We start from the raw sequence: 17,592 nt of genomic DNA on the forward strand, positions 1-17,592 counted from the left end.
CAAAAAATATGGGTATGCAAAAATGTATTGCGGTTCTTTAGGCAATATTTCTTGTATTATAGTGACAACATATCAGATACATTGATTAAATCCACCTAATAATGACTTGGTGGATTTGACCTTTTTTGCCTATCCTACTTTATATTTTTTATCTGAAGATATAATTTTACTGCACTCTGGGTGAAATACAATCTATCAGTTTAATGTGAGTAGCTAGCTATAACTGCCTACCTAAATCTGAGACAAGTCTGTAAGAAGGTTCTTCAGCCCCTGTGTCAGATATGGGTTGACATGGTGAGCATGCAGAAGTTGTAGTGTAATAGCAAACCAATGGTACATACGGTTCAGTTCCCTGTCACAGGTGCTTCATAAGGTGTACACCCACATATTCAACAACTAGGCAACCGGCTTTATTTCCAGTGATAGATTTTTAAGAGCTGGTTTATGGCATGAAAGATTTTATCACTGCTCAATTTTTCTCCTAGCTGTAGACACTGTGGGTAGTCATTATTATTAATCATATACTCCTATTTGACTTCTCTTAATAAATATTCAAATTCTGAGGAAACTTTAGAGGCCTGGGGAAAAGTTAATACTGAATGAATATTTAAAAAGGGTACCTGGGATAGCTTGGGAAGTTGTATGCTGGAGTGCCTGGCATCATGGCCAGGCATAAGCAAGGATAAGTTGAACAGAGATGCAAACAGTGAAAAATTAAATTAGTAACATAATTTATGCTAATCAGTATTTTTTTTTTAATGAAAAAAGAGTCTTGTCCTACAAACACAATATTGGTTTTGGTGAACTAAAATTTGGATTACTTGGGTATGATTGCACATTTAAGATATCTAAGAACATATCAAGTTAATTCATCCTGTAATAAGTTTGAGTACAAAAATATTAATTGATAACTTGCAAAGCTAAAAAATAGTAAAATAATAAAAAATAAATAAAGATGAAGGGGATGGGTGAATTATATGGATTCAGGCAAATCACTTGATAAAGTGCACTTACTTGAACACATGTTTTAACACAAAATGCAAGGTCTTCCTCCTAGGAACATAGGATATAGGTCACATATGAGTTGGGGCCTGTATTGTGGAAAATAGTGTTTCTGAAAAGAAATTAAGGATTAGAGTTCATAACAAGTTGAATATGAGCTCCTGTTGTGATGCTATAACTAAGAAACCATATGTGATCCTTGGATCTGTATGCAGGGAAATATCAAACAGTAATTCAAAAGTGATATTATCTTTGTCTATTGCATTAACATGACTGCTAATGGAATAATGTGCCCAGCTTTGGTGTCCATACTTCAAAGAGGATGCTGAAAAATTTGAATTACTTCATAAAGCACTATAATGATGATTTGAGGTCTCAGAAATATGCCTGATAGAGACAAAAAAAGCTCAATGTTTTTAGTTTATCTAAGAGAATGTGAAGAGGTGCCTTGATCATGGTCGACATGGAAAATAAATTTCTGATAGGAGGGTATTCTTTAATGTAGCAGAAAAAAGTTATAATGAGATGGTGTTTGGAAATGAACACTGAAAAATTAATACTGGCAATGATTCCAAAAATTGTATTTATTAATCACTGGAGCAACTTATGGCTCTGTTGAATTATGTCACTTACAAGGTTTTGATGTAAACACTTGATCTTATGTTTAAAACAAAAAAAAGGTTGTGATTTAATGCAGATATTAGTGAGTGAGGTACTTTGGGTTGTGTTAATGCATGTGGTCAGACTAAAAGATGTCAACAATCTTCTTCTTGCCTTAAAATTCAAGAACGTGTTTTCATAAGGATATACAGTAGCAGTGAGTTCTACAAATTGCTCTTTTCACAAGGGATAACTCAAACTATATTATTCTCATCAATTTTAATTGATGTTTGTATTTTAATGAATACTGTCTTATTCTTGTGGTCTGATCAGCTTCTGTCTCATTCTTTACACAATTCATTAATTCATTGTGCATCCTTTTCTTTGCACATCTTGTTTTTATTTTTCCATAAACTAAGTAGTTTTAATCTAAAAGACCTAAAAGTGCTCTAAAATCTGTATAAACCTTTCCATTGTCTTATCTAAAATCAAAAGATGACCCTGAAACACAATTCATGGAGAATGCTCTGTCTACCTGTATTCAGATTTATCAGTTGGAGTTCTGCTCCAATAGTGATGAAATGATAGGTTTTTCAGCTAGGTTTTTCAACTGTTCTTAAATAATTTAAGTTATACATATGTTTTGTCTTCCAATTTTTCCCTAGCCTCACTTTTCTAGATGATTAATAAATAGATCAAACTGTGCACACATCTCAAAGAATGGATCATTTATTGAGATGGACCTAGGCATATTTATTTTCTGTTCGACTCTGCCAGCTTTAATCCATGATAGTATACTGTTTTTCTCTCTCTAGACTACAGTCTCAAATAAGGGACTTGAATAAAGTAGTCCTGTAAATCCAAGTGAATCTCTTGTTGGTTCCTTACCATCCAGCATAGCAATAGAAGTTAAGGTGGTTAAATTTATTCAATGGTTAGATCCTGTACCTGTGAAATACCAACAGCGCTCTTTGCACTGGTTTGCACAAAACCATTGTGGATACGCCTTCTTTATTACACATTATATATCTATAAGTCAGGTGCTACCACTACCCATCTTTTATCCAGGCCCAATAGTATGTGGAAGTACTTCTAGTGGTCTGCTGAAATAGAGACAGTTTTAAATAGAGTAAACTATATTTAGGCATCTCACTGAGTTGTCAAAGAAAAAGAATCTGGGGGTGACATGGGAAGAGAGACAAATACGGGGGAAGCATAAATGTTTGGCCATGGGTGGAACCAGCTTAGTCCTCCAGATTCTCTGGCATCAAGTAAAAATGATATTTATTGTCACAGTCCAAGTGTTTAACTAAAGATATATTTGCTAAGCTATTAGTTTTAATTCAAACCAGTTTATCCTCCAGGTGAAACTTGCAAATTGATTGCCTTTTTATTTATTCTGTGTTGCGCTTTACCACTGCTTTTGCGTAGTAATTAATCAGGAATTATCCAGCATTTGTCCCTCAGTTTGAGCTTTCTGTTGCTACTGATAGAACAGAGGCACAAGAAAAGTGTTCCTGTGACCTTGGCAAGGTCAAATATACCTTTGTGATATCCTGTAGTCTTCTTTACAGCACTGAGCAATCTCATTGTGTGCATGGCTTATGGTGTTTATATTATAAACACTTATAAAATCAGATTGAAATATGACTTTATGTACTGAATTTATGTATATTCAATTTAGTAGCATTCTTACACTTTGGGATAATGCTAAAACAAGTCTCCAAGGGGGGGAAAAAAAAAGTGGGATGAAATGAGCTTCAGGACCCTTAGCATAACTCTACATTAGTGACTTTCAAAATGTATATCCTTTTTTAGCCATGACCTGAATGTATATGAATATTTTATATTCAGTGGTTGATTTTAACATTGTACACTGCTTAAGATAACTGAGCGGCTTACATATTAAAATAATTCATTTGTATAAATGCTGACAAATCTATTACAGTGATGGCAAATAAAGCATAAAATGCACTATGCAAATCAACAGTTTTTAAGAAGTGGTAACTATTTTAGCTTAAGATGGGACAGCCACAAGAAATTAGGATCTTAAATTTGGGTACTGTTTACTTAGATTCATAAATTCATAGATGTTAGGGTTGGAAGGGACCTCGATAGATCATCGAGTCCGACCCCCTGCATAAGCAGGAAAGAGTGCTGGGTCTAGATGACCCCAGCTAGATGCTCATCTAACCTCCTCTTGAAGACCCCCAGGGTAGGGGACAGCACCACCTCCCTTGGAAGCCTGATCCAGACCCTGGCCACTCGAACTGTGAAGAAGTTCTTCCTAATGTCCAATCTAAATCTGCTCTCTGCTAGCTTGTGGCCATTGTTTCTTGTAACCCCCGGGGGCGCCTTGGTGAATAAATACTCACCAATTCCCTTCTGTGCCCCTGTGATGAACTTAAAGGCAGCCACAAGGTCGCCTCTCAACCTTCTCTTGTGGAGGCTGAAAAGGTCCAGTTTCTCTAGTCTCTCCTCGTAGGGCTTGGTCTGCAGGCCCTTAACCATACGAGTGGCCCTTCTCTGGACCCTCTCCAGGTTATCCGCATCCCTCTTGAATTGCGGCGCCCAGAATTGCACGCAGTACTCCAACTGCGGTCTGACCAGCGCCCGATAGAGGGGAAGTATCACCTCCTTGGACCTATTCGTCATGCATGTGCTGATGCACGATAAAGTGCCATGGGCTTTTTTGATGGCTTCGTCACACTGCTGACTCATGTTCATCTTGGAGTCCACTAGGACTCCAAGATCCCTTTCCACTTCCATGCCACCCAGCAGGTCATTCCCTAGGCTGTAGGTGTGCTGGACATTCTTCCTCCCTAGGTGCAGCACTTTGCATTTCTCCTTGTTGAACTGCATGCTGTTGTTTTCTGCCCACTTGCCCAACCTGTCCAGATCTACTTGCAGCTGTTCCTTGCCCTCCAGCATGTCCACTTCTCCCCATAGCTTTGTGTCTTCTGCAAACTTGGACAGAGTACACTTCACTCCCTCGTCCAAGTCACTGATGAAGACATTAAAGAGTATCGGTCCAAGGACCGAGCCCTGCGGGACCCCACTGCTCACACCCTTCCAGGTCGAAACCGACCCATCCACCACGACTCTCTGGGTGCGACCCTCCAGCCAATTCGCCACCCACCGGACTCTGTAGTCATCCAAGTCACAGCCTCTTAACTTGTTCACCAGTATGGGGTGGGATACCGTATCGAAGGCCTTCCTGAAGTCTAAGTACATGACATCCACCCCTCCTCCTGTGTCCAGGCGTTTCGTAACCTGGTCATAAAAAGAAACTAGATTGGTCAGGCACGATCTGCCTGCCACGAACCCGTGCTGATTTCCCCTCAGCATAATTTGTCCTGCCAGGCTCTCACAAATGTGAGCCTTGATAATTTTTTCAAAGACTTTGCCAAGGATGGAGGTGAGACTGACAGGTCTATAGTTGCCTGGGTCCTCCTTCCTCCCTTTTTTGAAAATGGGGACCACGTTGGCCCTTTTCCAGTCCTCCGGGACTTGGCCCGTGAGCCACGAGCTTTCAAATATTCCCACCAGTGGCTCTGCAATGATGTCGGCCAGTGCCTTCAGCACCCTTGGATGGAGCTCATCCGGGCCTGCCGACTTAAAAGCATCCAGTTCTTCCAAATGACTCTGCACCATTTCAGGGTCTACGCATGGAAGTCTGGCACCTTGCTGCTGCCTCTCTACAACCCCAGTGAGAGACTTGTCGTGCCCCTCACTTAGGAACACCGAGGCAAAGAACTCATTGAGGAGTTCAGCCTTGTCCCCCCTGTCTGTCACCAATTGTTTCTGCCCATTTAGCAGGGGTCCTATTCCTCCCTGGGCCTTCCTTTTACTCCCTATATATCTAAAAAACAATTTCTTGTTGTCTTTTACTTGGGTTGCCATCCTCAGCTCCATGGTAGCTTTGGTCCGTCTAACTGCCTCCCTACAAGCACGAGCAGAGGAGGTATATTCATCTTTGGTGATTTCTCCCTGTTTCCACTTTTTATGTGCTCCCCTTTTGGCACTTAGGCTGCTCTGGATTTCTCTGGTCAGCCAGGGAAGCCTCCTGGCCCCTTTCTCTCTTTTGCCTCGCTCAGGGATCGTCTTGCTTTGTGCCCGAAGGATCGTTTCCTTAAGGCGCAGCCACCCTTCTTGGGCTTCCATCTCTTCAAATCTCCTACTCTGCAGTACATCCTTGACTAATCACCTGAGTTCATTGAAATCAGCTTTCCTAAAGTCTAGCACTTTCACCCTACTAGTTACCTTACCCACTCGCCGTCTTATGGTGAATTCTATTATTAGGTGATCACTGTCCCCCAGATGGCTACCGATCTGGAGGTCCGCTACCATGTCATCTCCCGCTGCCAATACCAGATCCAGTATGGCATTCCCCCTAGTGCGACCGTGTACCTCCTGAGTCAGGTGGAGGTCCTGTACACAGGTTAGAAACCTGCGTGAGTGGTGGGACTTTGCTGTCTGTGACTCCCAGCAGATGTCCGGGTAGTTTAGGTCCCCCATGACTACCGCCTCTTTAGCTTTTATGGTCTCCGAGATTTGCCTCGGGAGCCCTGAATCTCTTTCTTCCCCTTGATGTGGGGGTCTGTAGCAGACCCCTACCACCAAATCCCTTTCTCCTTGCCCCCCATGTAGCCTAACCCACAATCCTTCTACTTCCTCATCCTTGGATTCCGTCTTGATGAGGGTTGATGTATATTGCTCACTGACATAGAGCGCAACCCCTCCCCCTTTCTTCCCCACCCTGTCCTTTGACAGGATGATGACAACTGGCTTCCAAAGCAATAAAAGGCCAAGTGTTCACAAAAGATGATGAATCAGAGTCCTGAAGGCATAATTTGAGACTGTCTGCTCTGTCTCTTCTTGAAAAATCCTGAAAGCCAAAATTCATTTCTGCTTTTCTAACTAGGCTGTGGATCTCTTTACCCATCAGTTGGACTCTAAAGTGTATACATCATATCTTGATGAGATGAAAGATAATCAGTAATACTATAATGGAATTTGACAGTGCTATTCTGGTTGAAGTTCTTTCAGAATTTCATTTCAGTATCAACATGAGTTGAATGGTTTATAAATAATCCATGTTTCCTTTTCTACTGGGCTGAAATGTGGCACTCAGTAGTGATATGTTTTTTTTCAAATATCATTAAAAATTGGAACTGCTGACTTGTTACCTGGTTAACTTCAGGTGGATAGGGCCAAACTCTTTGTCAAAAGTGTCACATGTTTGCTGTTATTCTTTTAGTCCATGGTGCTCTGCTTCTCACATTTCAGTTTTGTTGCCTGTATGTAAACTGAAGCAATCTTCTTGGTGAAACACTTGATCTAACATTTTCAGTCCATTAGCTTTTGTAAGCTTTCAAGAAGCTGAAGAAATGTAAAGTTAAAGGTTGCTGTCACCTATATGTCGGGGGAAGGGTGCAATATGAGTAAATAATGAGCCTTTTACTATAAAAGTACTTTTGAAGGTATCTTTATATTTTGTGCAAGTGTTTGGTAAATAAGCATGCTAGGTCCATAAAATCTTTTGTTATGCCATGGACCTTGTACTGATGATTGTGAGGTGCTCTACTATAATGGTCATGCCATGAGGCAATACAAGACTGAGAGATAAGTAACCATGCCAAATATTTGCCTTAGTTTACCTTTGTCCCACTTTCAGCTGTGATAATAACAAGGCTGATTAACTGAAATAATTTTAATCTGGTTTAATGGTAGGTAATTGTTCTATGGAAATTTTCAGTAAAATATGCATCTTAGTATTTTAAAATTATATTTTCGTACAACTAGTTATTGATTTTTTTTTCATTTCCTATGGTATAATATTTTAAAAAGGGAGAGGGAAGTTCCACTGAAAGTTTTCAATTGAAATGCTCTTGAGCATTAGCTTTAAGCCCTTTAAGGCAAGGACATTTATAACTGTCATTCCACCTTCATTTGGAAAACTCTGTGGGTCCTCATGTGACTATAGCACATGTGTGTCTGAATGCTTACATTCCTGTGTCAATGAGAATTATAATGGTGCCAAGTGGAGATAAAGAAAATGGGCTAAGGCACATCTATGCCTATCTAAGGAGGATAGAGAAGAAAAATGCACACAGTATCCAAGTATAGCTGTAAAAATCTGTGCACGTGCCGTTGAGGTAAATGTGAAAATCCTAACATAGCATTACATACAAGAGCGAGAACATAGTTTCAGCAAGGTTAACAACATGGAAGGAACAAATTCACCACAAGGTCATCAAGAATCTTGACAAATGTGTATGTATTCATCAAAAGCAAATGCAAGCTGGCAGCAATAGCAGTAAGCTTCTCCTGGGAAAAGTTGTACTCAAGAACACATAGACCTAACCTGAAATGGAAGCATGCATTGATGGCTTGTGTGTTGCTGCAAAGCAAGCAGCTTCCCCATACTGCTGCTTTCTGTAGAGGACTTGGCTTATTATGATATTTATCTCAGATGTACAGTAGACTGGAATTTCCTATCATAGGACAACTTTCCTGCCATTTGGTACACTTTAATTGCTTATACTTTTAAAGTACCTATGAATAAGAGATGAAACAGATGAAGAAAATCACACACAATAAAACCATCCAGTATCCATCATCATTTAGACAACCCAGATTTAAAATGCATAACCAGATACTACTTTTTCTTGTATTCCATTTTTTACCTGGTTTCAAGGACTTGACAAAGAGTAAAGTTCAATGTCAAAATGCACTTCCAGTTGCACATTATAATGTACTATGGGCAAGTCTTTGGCCTTTGTGCAGAATAACAAAGCAGAAGTGTCTCATGCTCAATGTTCCTCATCTTCCTATTAAAATGATGTGATATTACAACTCACAGCAGATGTTTCAGAACATACAGTTATTCCATACTAGGAAGAGGCTGTATTTATCCTAAATTCCAGTCCTGCTAGGGCAGGGATTGTCATTTCTGTAATGTGTTTGTACAGTGCCTAGGATAAAGGGACCCTTATCCCTGACTGGGACTTGACCTGCTGCTACAGTATAAATAATTACAGCAAATACTGAAAAATTGCCTTCCTTTATGGCACCTGAAGATCAAAAAAAATTGCTGTAACCATGTCAACCCTCTCCATTGTAAGAGACTCAATGCAAAATTTTCCTGCTTGGAAATCCAGTGAATATTCTTTTTGTTTTATACTGTTTTTTGTTAGATACGTTGGTATTGCTAGTAATACATGTTAATGTATAAAGATATACAAGTCATGTTTGATAGGTGGGATTTACTAACTGTCATTGGAAACTAGTTTTGTTTAGATATCCATCATATCCTGTAAACCAATTTCCCAGAATAGCCTGCGCATTCATTTATTAATTTATAAGCAGAATTTATAGGTATCTCTTCCTATTTCCCAGGCAGTGAATTATTATTCCTAGATCAAAGTATTTTGGTTTGCCAGTTTCTAATATGAAATAGTGAACATTTTTTAAAGATAACCAGTATACTTGTAAGAAAAACTGAGCTATGGGTTCTTTGGATTCCTGGAAGCTCAAGGAAGGTGGATTTTAGCTGTAAGTGGCTGTGAGTTGGCTCCTGTTCTAGCAGTCCTCCCCCAGCTGTACTAGGTTTTAGGAAATAGTTGTACCTAACCTTTACTGCATGCAGTCCAGAGGATTCTCTGGCATCAGTTAGAGTATCCCCTGATTTATTGTCAGGTCTGAGGTTGATGCAAACCATTCAGCATCTGCTGTGGTCCACTCACACCACTGTCTCTTCTTCCACTGTGAAGAGGCTTACAATAAATGACAGTCTGGCCTATAGCATAATGTTGCAGGAATAAATGCAAGAATATTCACAGAAACTTATATAGCACATCTGTATCTTCTACAGAAAGGTAAGCCTTCCTGCTCTGGCTTTCTTGCCAAAGCTGAACTACAGTTCTGTTAAATCTTAAGATTTTATTTTATGAAGATCTGTGTAACTGAAACCGGTTTGAGATAAAACTGGTTGAATGTAATCTCAGACTTAACTAATTTGGGTTAAACCGGTTTATGCAATGTCTGTCCTAGACCCCTTGCTAATTTAAGATAAATCAGACTCCCCCAGTATCCTGACATGCTCTCTGGGCTGGGCGGGCCCCTCCCCTCTGCTTCCCAACTGCAGCTGTGGCTGCAGACTGTTCCCCCACCACACACCTCCCTCACTACTCCCTGCTAAACAGGAATTTCCCCTCCCCCTCTGCCTTGAGGAGAGGTTTCTGTGTATTAGTTAGCAGACCACATGCTGGTGATGGTCCATGCTGAATCCACAGGTAGAATCAACAGGCAGAATCGACAGGTAGCTGGTAATGTCCCTCAGTTGTTTTCTTAATAGTGTGATAAACACTGTTATCAATTCCCTGGTGGGCTAATCAGAGTGTCCTGCTGGGGCCTGGCCATGCCCCCCCCCAGCTCAGTATCTTGCAAGGGAAGGGAGGGCTGCTCTAGCGTGCCCCCCACCCCCGGCTTCTAGTCTGAGCCACTGCAGGCATGTGCCTGCATTTCTGGGATGCCTGTCCAGTTACAAAACTGATTTAGCTTAGCCAGGTTACACTAACCTCCAAAGATTGAATCAATTCATGCTCAGGCTTTTTGAATGGCTGTCCCTAGCTGTTAAGACTAATCAAAGTAATATCTGATATCCATGAATGAAATTAGCCTGACAACTTATTAAAGAGTAAGGAAAATATAAGACCCATTTTACAGATGGAGAGCAGAAATACAGAAATTTACCCCAATGTCACACTGGGACCACGTGGCAGAACTGGGAATTGAACTTACTTCTGGTGAATCCCAGTTAATGGTATTAATCACAAAATCCTCTTTTCTGTGTAGAGAAAAATATGACCTCTTATAAACCTAGCACATTCCAAATGCTACTGAATCTTTTTTTAAACCAAAAGATTTTTCCTACAAACTGCTGTGTGCAATATAGTCTTTTTTTTTTTTAATAAAATGTTAAGTTAAAATCTGCTTCAGGTAAATGCAATTATTTATTTAATTTGAGGTAGTTTCAATGTCTGGATTTCAACCTCTGACAAATGATTTAATTGCAATATCTTGTACATAAGGGAACAGCTGGTTAAAAATAACCCACAATACTCAGAGCTGAGTTCATGTGCAATTTTGCCTTATTATGAAGGAACTGATGTGTCTTTTTGCAAAATCCCTGCAGAGCTGTCAAGAAAGAACTAACTTTCTGTCCTCTAGTAGAGTTTTGAACGGTAATTAAAAATTTACTATCAGCTCTTTAGGAAGCTGGAAAGTTAGTCAATAAAATAAGTTAATCAAAATTTAACTTGTTACCTTGAAGGTTTTTTTATTAATTTCCCAGAGATGATGGGCGTCTAGTAAAGGGCTAGTCCTGTCAAATGGCAGAGGGTAAAAGAAGCACTTCCTCTTTCTTGTGTCCCTGAATCAAGTTGGGATCAAAGGTCCATCTAAGTTTGGAACCCCATCAGGCTAGCGGGTTTTCTGCAGCAAAGGCTACAAATGTGGCTAGCATCACATCTTGGAAGAGGTGAAGGATAATGCAGAACTTGACTTTGCTCTGTTTGCAGAGAAGCAGTTTTAAAGATGAAATTCAGTGGCAAAGACTGGAAGCAAGCATGTTAACCCTCTCTGACACCTCCCGATGAGAGTAAACCTCTAGCCAACATAAACTACCCAGATGCTGCTCTGTCCTCTCCACCTTCCAGAGCCACTGCAGGGACTGTGCTGGGTGGAGGAGAGGGGACTATGCCTCTTCACAAGAACTGTACAGAACTGTTCTTTCTGGGGCCTTCTTCAGTGCCCATTAAAGGAAATGGCAACATTACCAGTAGGCTTTTGAATAGGACATACAGGTGCAGGGGATCAAGAAATTCAGCACCAATGGTAGTGCAACAAGCTCACGAGATAAGGGTAGGCCTAGGGGTGAAGCTATACAATGGGAAGACAAAGTATAGCTGATACTTCTCAGGAGTGCATTGTTCCATTAGTGCTGCCATAACTATTTCATTTACTTCTTGGATACAGTGCTCCTGGGATCCACAGCTGTTCTAGCTCTTCTGATTCTTTCCTCTTTATTTTAGCATGGGCTGTGGTTTAACTGTATAGTTTTGGTCTACCTTTTTACTAATAAACAGTCAGGTTTTTGGAGTTCTACTGTAGAAACCATTTAATGTATTTTGTGTAATTTGTCCATAGAAATTGGTTCAAAGTGATTTTGAGAATGTGTGACCCTCCTAAAGTCATAGCATCACAGTTTTTTAAATGGGATCAGAAGACTGTGATGTTAAAGTCTCAGGGTGCAAAAAAGAAATATTTTCAATATGGAAAGAAAGAATTGCAAGAAAAAATGCAAGGGAAAAGTCTTATACTATAAAAAGGTAAAAACAGAGGAGCTGGCAACAAGGAGATTAAGATATGATGTATTTGTAAGCTTATAAAGATTCTGCTTTTTAAAAAAATCAGATATTGGTTGTTGTTTCACAGTGCTGCATATTGCAGAAAGCGTATGTTCACATTAGATCTAAAGTAGAGTGTTAAATTAGAACAGTCTAGGAAGAAAAATTCAATACAGCATGTGAAAAATCAGATCACAGCAAAATGGTCGTCCTTGTTGGTATCATCTGCCACTAAAATTTCTCACTTGTTTCTATCATCCTTCAAGCTAATAGCTAAATGTGATGTTTTGGTAGATAAATTAACCTTTATAAGCCTGAAATCTACTATATAGAAATGCAAAATAGTAGGTCTAAAATCTGTTACACTGTGAGAGCACAACTGTTTTTTCTGCAAATATGGAAATTCTCATTTACCTGGTTTCTTCCTCTGCCCTACTTTTCCCCCTGTATTTTGATATGCACCCACGTGAAAGAAGCCAATTATACTTTGACCATAATATAAATAATAAGAGGTTGTTGTCACCAACAGAAGAAAATTTGTTTTAGAAATCAGTGTTCAAATATAACTTGAAATGTTTGAAAAAGGGACTAAAAGCACCCTTTAATATGAAAAATGGTCTTCAGTTCTTCAATCATCATTTTAGGTTGAAATACAGCGAATAACATCATTGAAAAATATAGTTTATTTTTTTCCCCTCAGTCTGAGTACTTAGTTTAATATGAAACCCTAGATTATCATTTTTACTCATTGGGGAAATATCCATGTCTTGATCTCCCTCTACAACACTGGATATTATTAATAGGCAGGCTTAAATGTGGACTCTACTTTCCCCTCCCCAGCCTTATACCTAGAAAATATGCAGGATAGATCTCTTCTTCTTTTTCCTATGGAAACACCTTTCTGGAGTTCTAGATTCCACCTACAGTTGGAGGGAGTCCTTGATAGCACATTGTCAATAGAGCCACCTTTCAGAGTCCAGACAGTAAGATTTTTGCAGTGACATATGGCTACCTCGAAGATGGCCCTACTGTGAATCCCACAGGAGCTTTGTAACTTTTTGGTGCAAGTTAGCTTTCTCTACCAGGAGGCAAAATCCAGAGTGAATGGAATGATGTGGATAGTGTCCATAAGGAGATCATTGGGGACATTTCTTCCATCAAATTTTATTCTGGGAGACAACAATTTGGTCTGAAACATATTTTGTGTGTGTGTGTGTGTGTGTGTGTGTGTGTGTGTGTGTGTGTGTAAACATTTGGTGGGGCTTACCAACTAAATCATCTTGAAATCTTTTGCGAATCTTATTAGGCTCCATGTCTGCTTCTTCCATGATACCTCCCATTGCAGAATCTAACATTGGCTTAAGAACAGACTAGCACTTACTTCACATAATTACTTGTTTGTTTTCATAAAGTGGTGCTGTGATGGTAGCCAGTTAGAAGAACACTTGAAAAGCTAAAATAAATAAATTTAAAAAAACAAACCACGCTGTGTCTTCACTGAAGCTTAAAACAGGAGTAATAAGGAGATAAGCAGGTATCTTTTTTTGATCAGGGAGCTCAGATTTTCCTCTTATCTTTCCTCTTTCATGATTGAGCTGTTTGCTTCCAGATGGCACCTATGCATGCAAGGGCGGGACACACAGTCCAATCTGTTCAGCTGCAGGCTTTGGTCATCAAAGGGACCCTTGGTGCTGGACATGTTAGTCTTTTCAGAGTGGTTCAATAGCCCGTCCCTTAGCAAATACTCTCATTACTGTGCTTTTATTTGCATCTGTAAAGGCTTTGGAGTAGCTTCCTTTTGTAGTTGATAATAATATTGTTCCAGGGTTCAGCTGATAAGGAATTCAAACATCCAGAGGTATCTACCACCTTTCTGCAGAGATTGAATGTATTATCATTTCCAAACATGTTCAGGAGCACACAACTTAGAGCATTTTGAGTTTCTTTCAAGCCTTGGTTTCTTAGCAGCCAATTTCTTTTCATTGTGTTGCTGCTGAAATGTCCATAAATATAGCATCAGATTGGAGGAAATATCAGAAATTATATTTAAATAGTAGAAAATTGGTGAGAGACTACCAACAGTTTAGAGGTGTGATCTCAAAATGGAACCTCAGCCTGCTGTGCCATAAAGATACTAATCATTACTTGGGGGGTGGCAGCATAAACAAATCTTAAGACTTTTTGAAAGCTTCAGTTTTATTCTTTCTCTAGTTTTACATGTAGCTGTTTCATGTCTACTCAGTTCCATTTATTTGAGTCCCTTCCCTCTTCCCAGAGATGTAATGTGACTCTTGATTGCCCTGGGGGCAACATTAGTGGCTATGCTACTACTGGTATGGTGGTGGCTGGTCCAGCAGCACAGCCCCTTCTATCCTTCAGCCCCCACCTCAGGGTGGTTGTCTGGGACTAGTGCCCTGGTCACCCCCCTACCCCTTTTTGTTACACTGATTCTAATTCCTAAATTTGGTCCCCCCCCCCCCTTCCCCCCCATTATCAGGCTTCAGATTTTTTTAATTGAGAAAAATAACATGAAAATAGATGTAAGATTTGATTGCATAACAAATAATGACCCAACATATTGGAAGACTAAAAAGGTATCATGTACACAGTAAAAAAATATTGTCATTATACAGTAGACAAGGTGATTATCTATCACACACTGTTGACCCCACATATTCATTATTGTAATTTAGTGGGTTAATCAGGTAGGTACTTAATAGTAAAAGCATGACATTTCTGACTGCTGCTACTATGTTTCTTCTGAGGAGATTACAAACTGAAAGTGTGACTGTGGATGGTAAGTAGAGATATAGGTTGTAGCCGTGTTTGTCTAAGGAGATAGGCAGACAAAGTTCTTTGGGTAAATCTGATATTTTTTATTAGACCAACTTAAATAGTTGGAAACATTCTTCTTTGCAAGCTTTTGGGGACAGACACCTGCCAACAGCAGATGCCTCCCCAGCCTGATGAAGGGTGTTTGTGTCCGAAAACTTGTGAATAATTTTTTCCAACTGTTTGAGTTGGTCTAACAAAAGATATCAGATTTACCCAAAGACCTTTGTCAGGATGGTAGGTAAGCAATACTTATAGGGACTTCATAAGGAAAGATGAGCGAAGAAAAGCTTGTTTAGTAAGAACTGACTACAGCATGTACAACTGTTTCCATGAGCCACAGAGTTTGAAAACCTTCATCCTTTTCTAGTCATTTTAGTGAGAGTGACATAGTGATATTTCTGTTAAGGATCTTCTCAAGTAACACATTAGTGATATCTTTGTTTATACAAGCATACTTTGGAGATTAATAGAAAATTATCCCCATTTTTAGAATTATTTGAGATGTTTCAAATTGCCTATGAGGAGGAGATCATTATCTATCTATCTATCTATCATATTCTGTTTGGTTTTCAGAATAACTTCTAGAAACTCCTATTAAATTTTTATAGATCCATGCTTCGTTAATCACTTTTGAAACTGTAGAATTTTTCCTTAATGTTTATCTGCAAAAATTTTAATAAATATGCATTCTTAAAACTGGAAAAATTCTCAGAGTTATCAGCTCATTATTATGGATAAGACTATGACTGAGGCATTTTAGTGCTATAATTTATCTGTCCTGAAGTTTGTCTCTGTTTAGCAACTCTCATTTCTGAACCAAGGTTGCATTAGCTTTGCCATATTACAGCAGTGTTAAAAATAATAGCTGTAAATGTATAGGTTCAGATGGCTATCATACTAGATAGCTGCAAAAGAAAGTAGAAGTCCCAGGTGGAAAATATTGTCATTACTCACAATCTCAGCACTTCAGAGAATGATGAAGGTCATTTTACTGTTATTCAATATTAAAGGACATGAAGAAAAGAGCCTTAAGAAATGTATTTTCGGTTCCTTTAATCGTTGTGATTGTAAGACGTTAGGGAAAATTAAAGGAATCACTTATGTTTACAGTGTTGTGCAGTGAAAAAAAAATACTGACAAAGCAAATATTCAAGTCACTTGGTTACACTGAGCATTTTGCCTAGGGACAGACATTACACAAACTGGTTTAAGTGATCAGAAACTAGTTTAAACCTGTAACAGAACAGATGTTCAGTGCACATAAACCAATTTGAAAATGGCTGAAACTGGTTTTGGATAAACCTGACTGAATGTAGTATCAGACTCAACTGATTTGGATCGAACCAGTTTGTGCAATGTCTGTTGCAGACTCCTTGTTGATTTTAAGTTAAACCAAACACTCCCAGCATCCCAGCATACTCTCTGGGCTGGGTGGGGGGCTCTCTGCTCCACAGCAGCACTGACCCCTCCCCTCTACTCCCTGGCCAGAGCTCCAGCAGAGACTTGAGGGCACAGAGCATCTGCCTAGCATTTCCCTGCTAAGCAGGGATTATTCCCCCCACCCCTACGCCTCACACAGACCCTCAGCATTAGCTAGCAGACCACATGCTGGCTACAGTCCATGCTGTGGGAGACGACAAAGGCAGAGAGGAGTTTTGGAGCTAATCAACAGGTAGCTTAATGGCCTGCCTTAGAAGAACTATTTAAGAAGAACTTCATTAGTTAATGGAGAGAGGCTTTGTTCTCTTAATGGGTTGAAAAATAGGAGCGTGCAAAATGGGCCATATTCAATTTGGATTTGGATTCAGCCTGAATTGGAGACAGTGATTTGATTTATTGATTCGGATTGCGGTCCCCGATTTGATTTGGCCAAACCTGAATTTGAAGATTGCTGATTCAGAGAAATCAATGATTCAGCCATAGACACAGCTTTAAATATTTTTTTTTTATGTACCTTGATTTACCAAGCACAGCTCATAAACACTGTGATGCTGGGGTGGATGGAGCATCCCAGAGGAGCATGGTAGGGTTGGCCCACATGCTTGGAGGTGAACCCAGAAATGGACCAGAAGTACTTCTGATCCACTTCCAGGTGTACTGGGGGTCCCCTTGCGCCACCCCAGCTTGATGATTGACCATAGGGGGGGGACCCTGGATGACACCCCCCCCAGACCTAGGAGACACACCAGTCACTGAGCTGGGAGGGCAGGGGGGGGGCCTCACCATGCTCCACAGCAGACCCAGCAGAGGACCAGAAATGCTTCTGGTCCACTTCCAGGTCTGCTGCCAAATGTGCTGGGGACCCCTCCCACCAATGCTCCTCTGGGATGCTCCATCCACCCCACCATTGCAGTGTTGATGAGCTGCCTAGTTAGGGCAGTGCGAGGCTTTGGAAGAGCTTTGGATCCGGAGAAACTTCAGACGCTTTGGGGTCTGAAGCAGCATGTCCAGCTCAAAGCACTGGCCTCATTAGGCTTCCCAAAGTGGTTCGGAGCTTCTGAAGCACTTTGGAGCCGCCTCAGAGATCCAGCCATAAGGTATAATGGTGAAACAATAAAATATCTATAACTTTGTTGTTTTTTGTCCGATTTGGATGAAACTTTCAGAGGTGGTAGACTGCAGAGAGCATGAAGCCTGCCAAGTTTCAAGAAGATAAAGTTATAGATATTTCATTGATTTCCCCCATTATACCCTATGGCCAGATCTCCGAGGCAGCTCCGGAGCTTCAGAGCCGCTTCAGTCG

General features: G+C 40.1%; 1 protein-coding gene across 8 annotated transcripts in view; it reads left to right on the forward strand.

Moving 5' to 3' along the window:
* The window catches only part of SYT1 (synaptotagmin 1), a 672,911-nt gene that overhangs the window by 125,368 nt on the left and 529,951 nt on the right, over window positions 1-17,592 (forward strand). The gene's annotated exons all lie outside the window — the stretch shown is intronic.

Source organism: Alligator mississippiensis, chromosome 4, assembly GCF_030867095.1.
Source record: "Alligator mississippiensis isolate rAllMis1 chromosome 4, rAllMis1, whole genome shotgun sequence".
NCBI lineage: Eukaryota > Metazoa > Chordata > Crocodylia > Alligatoridae > Alligator > Alligator mississippiensis.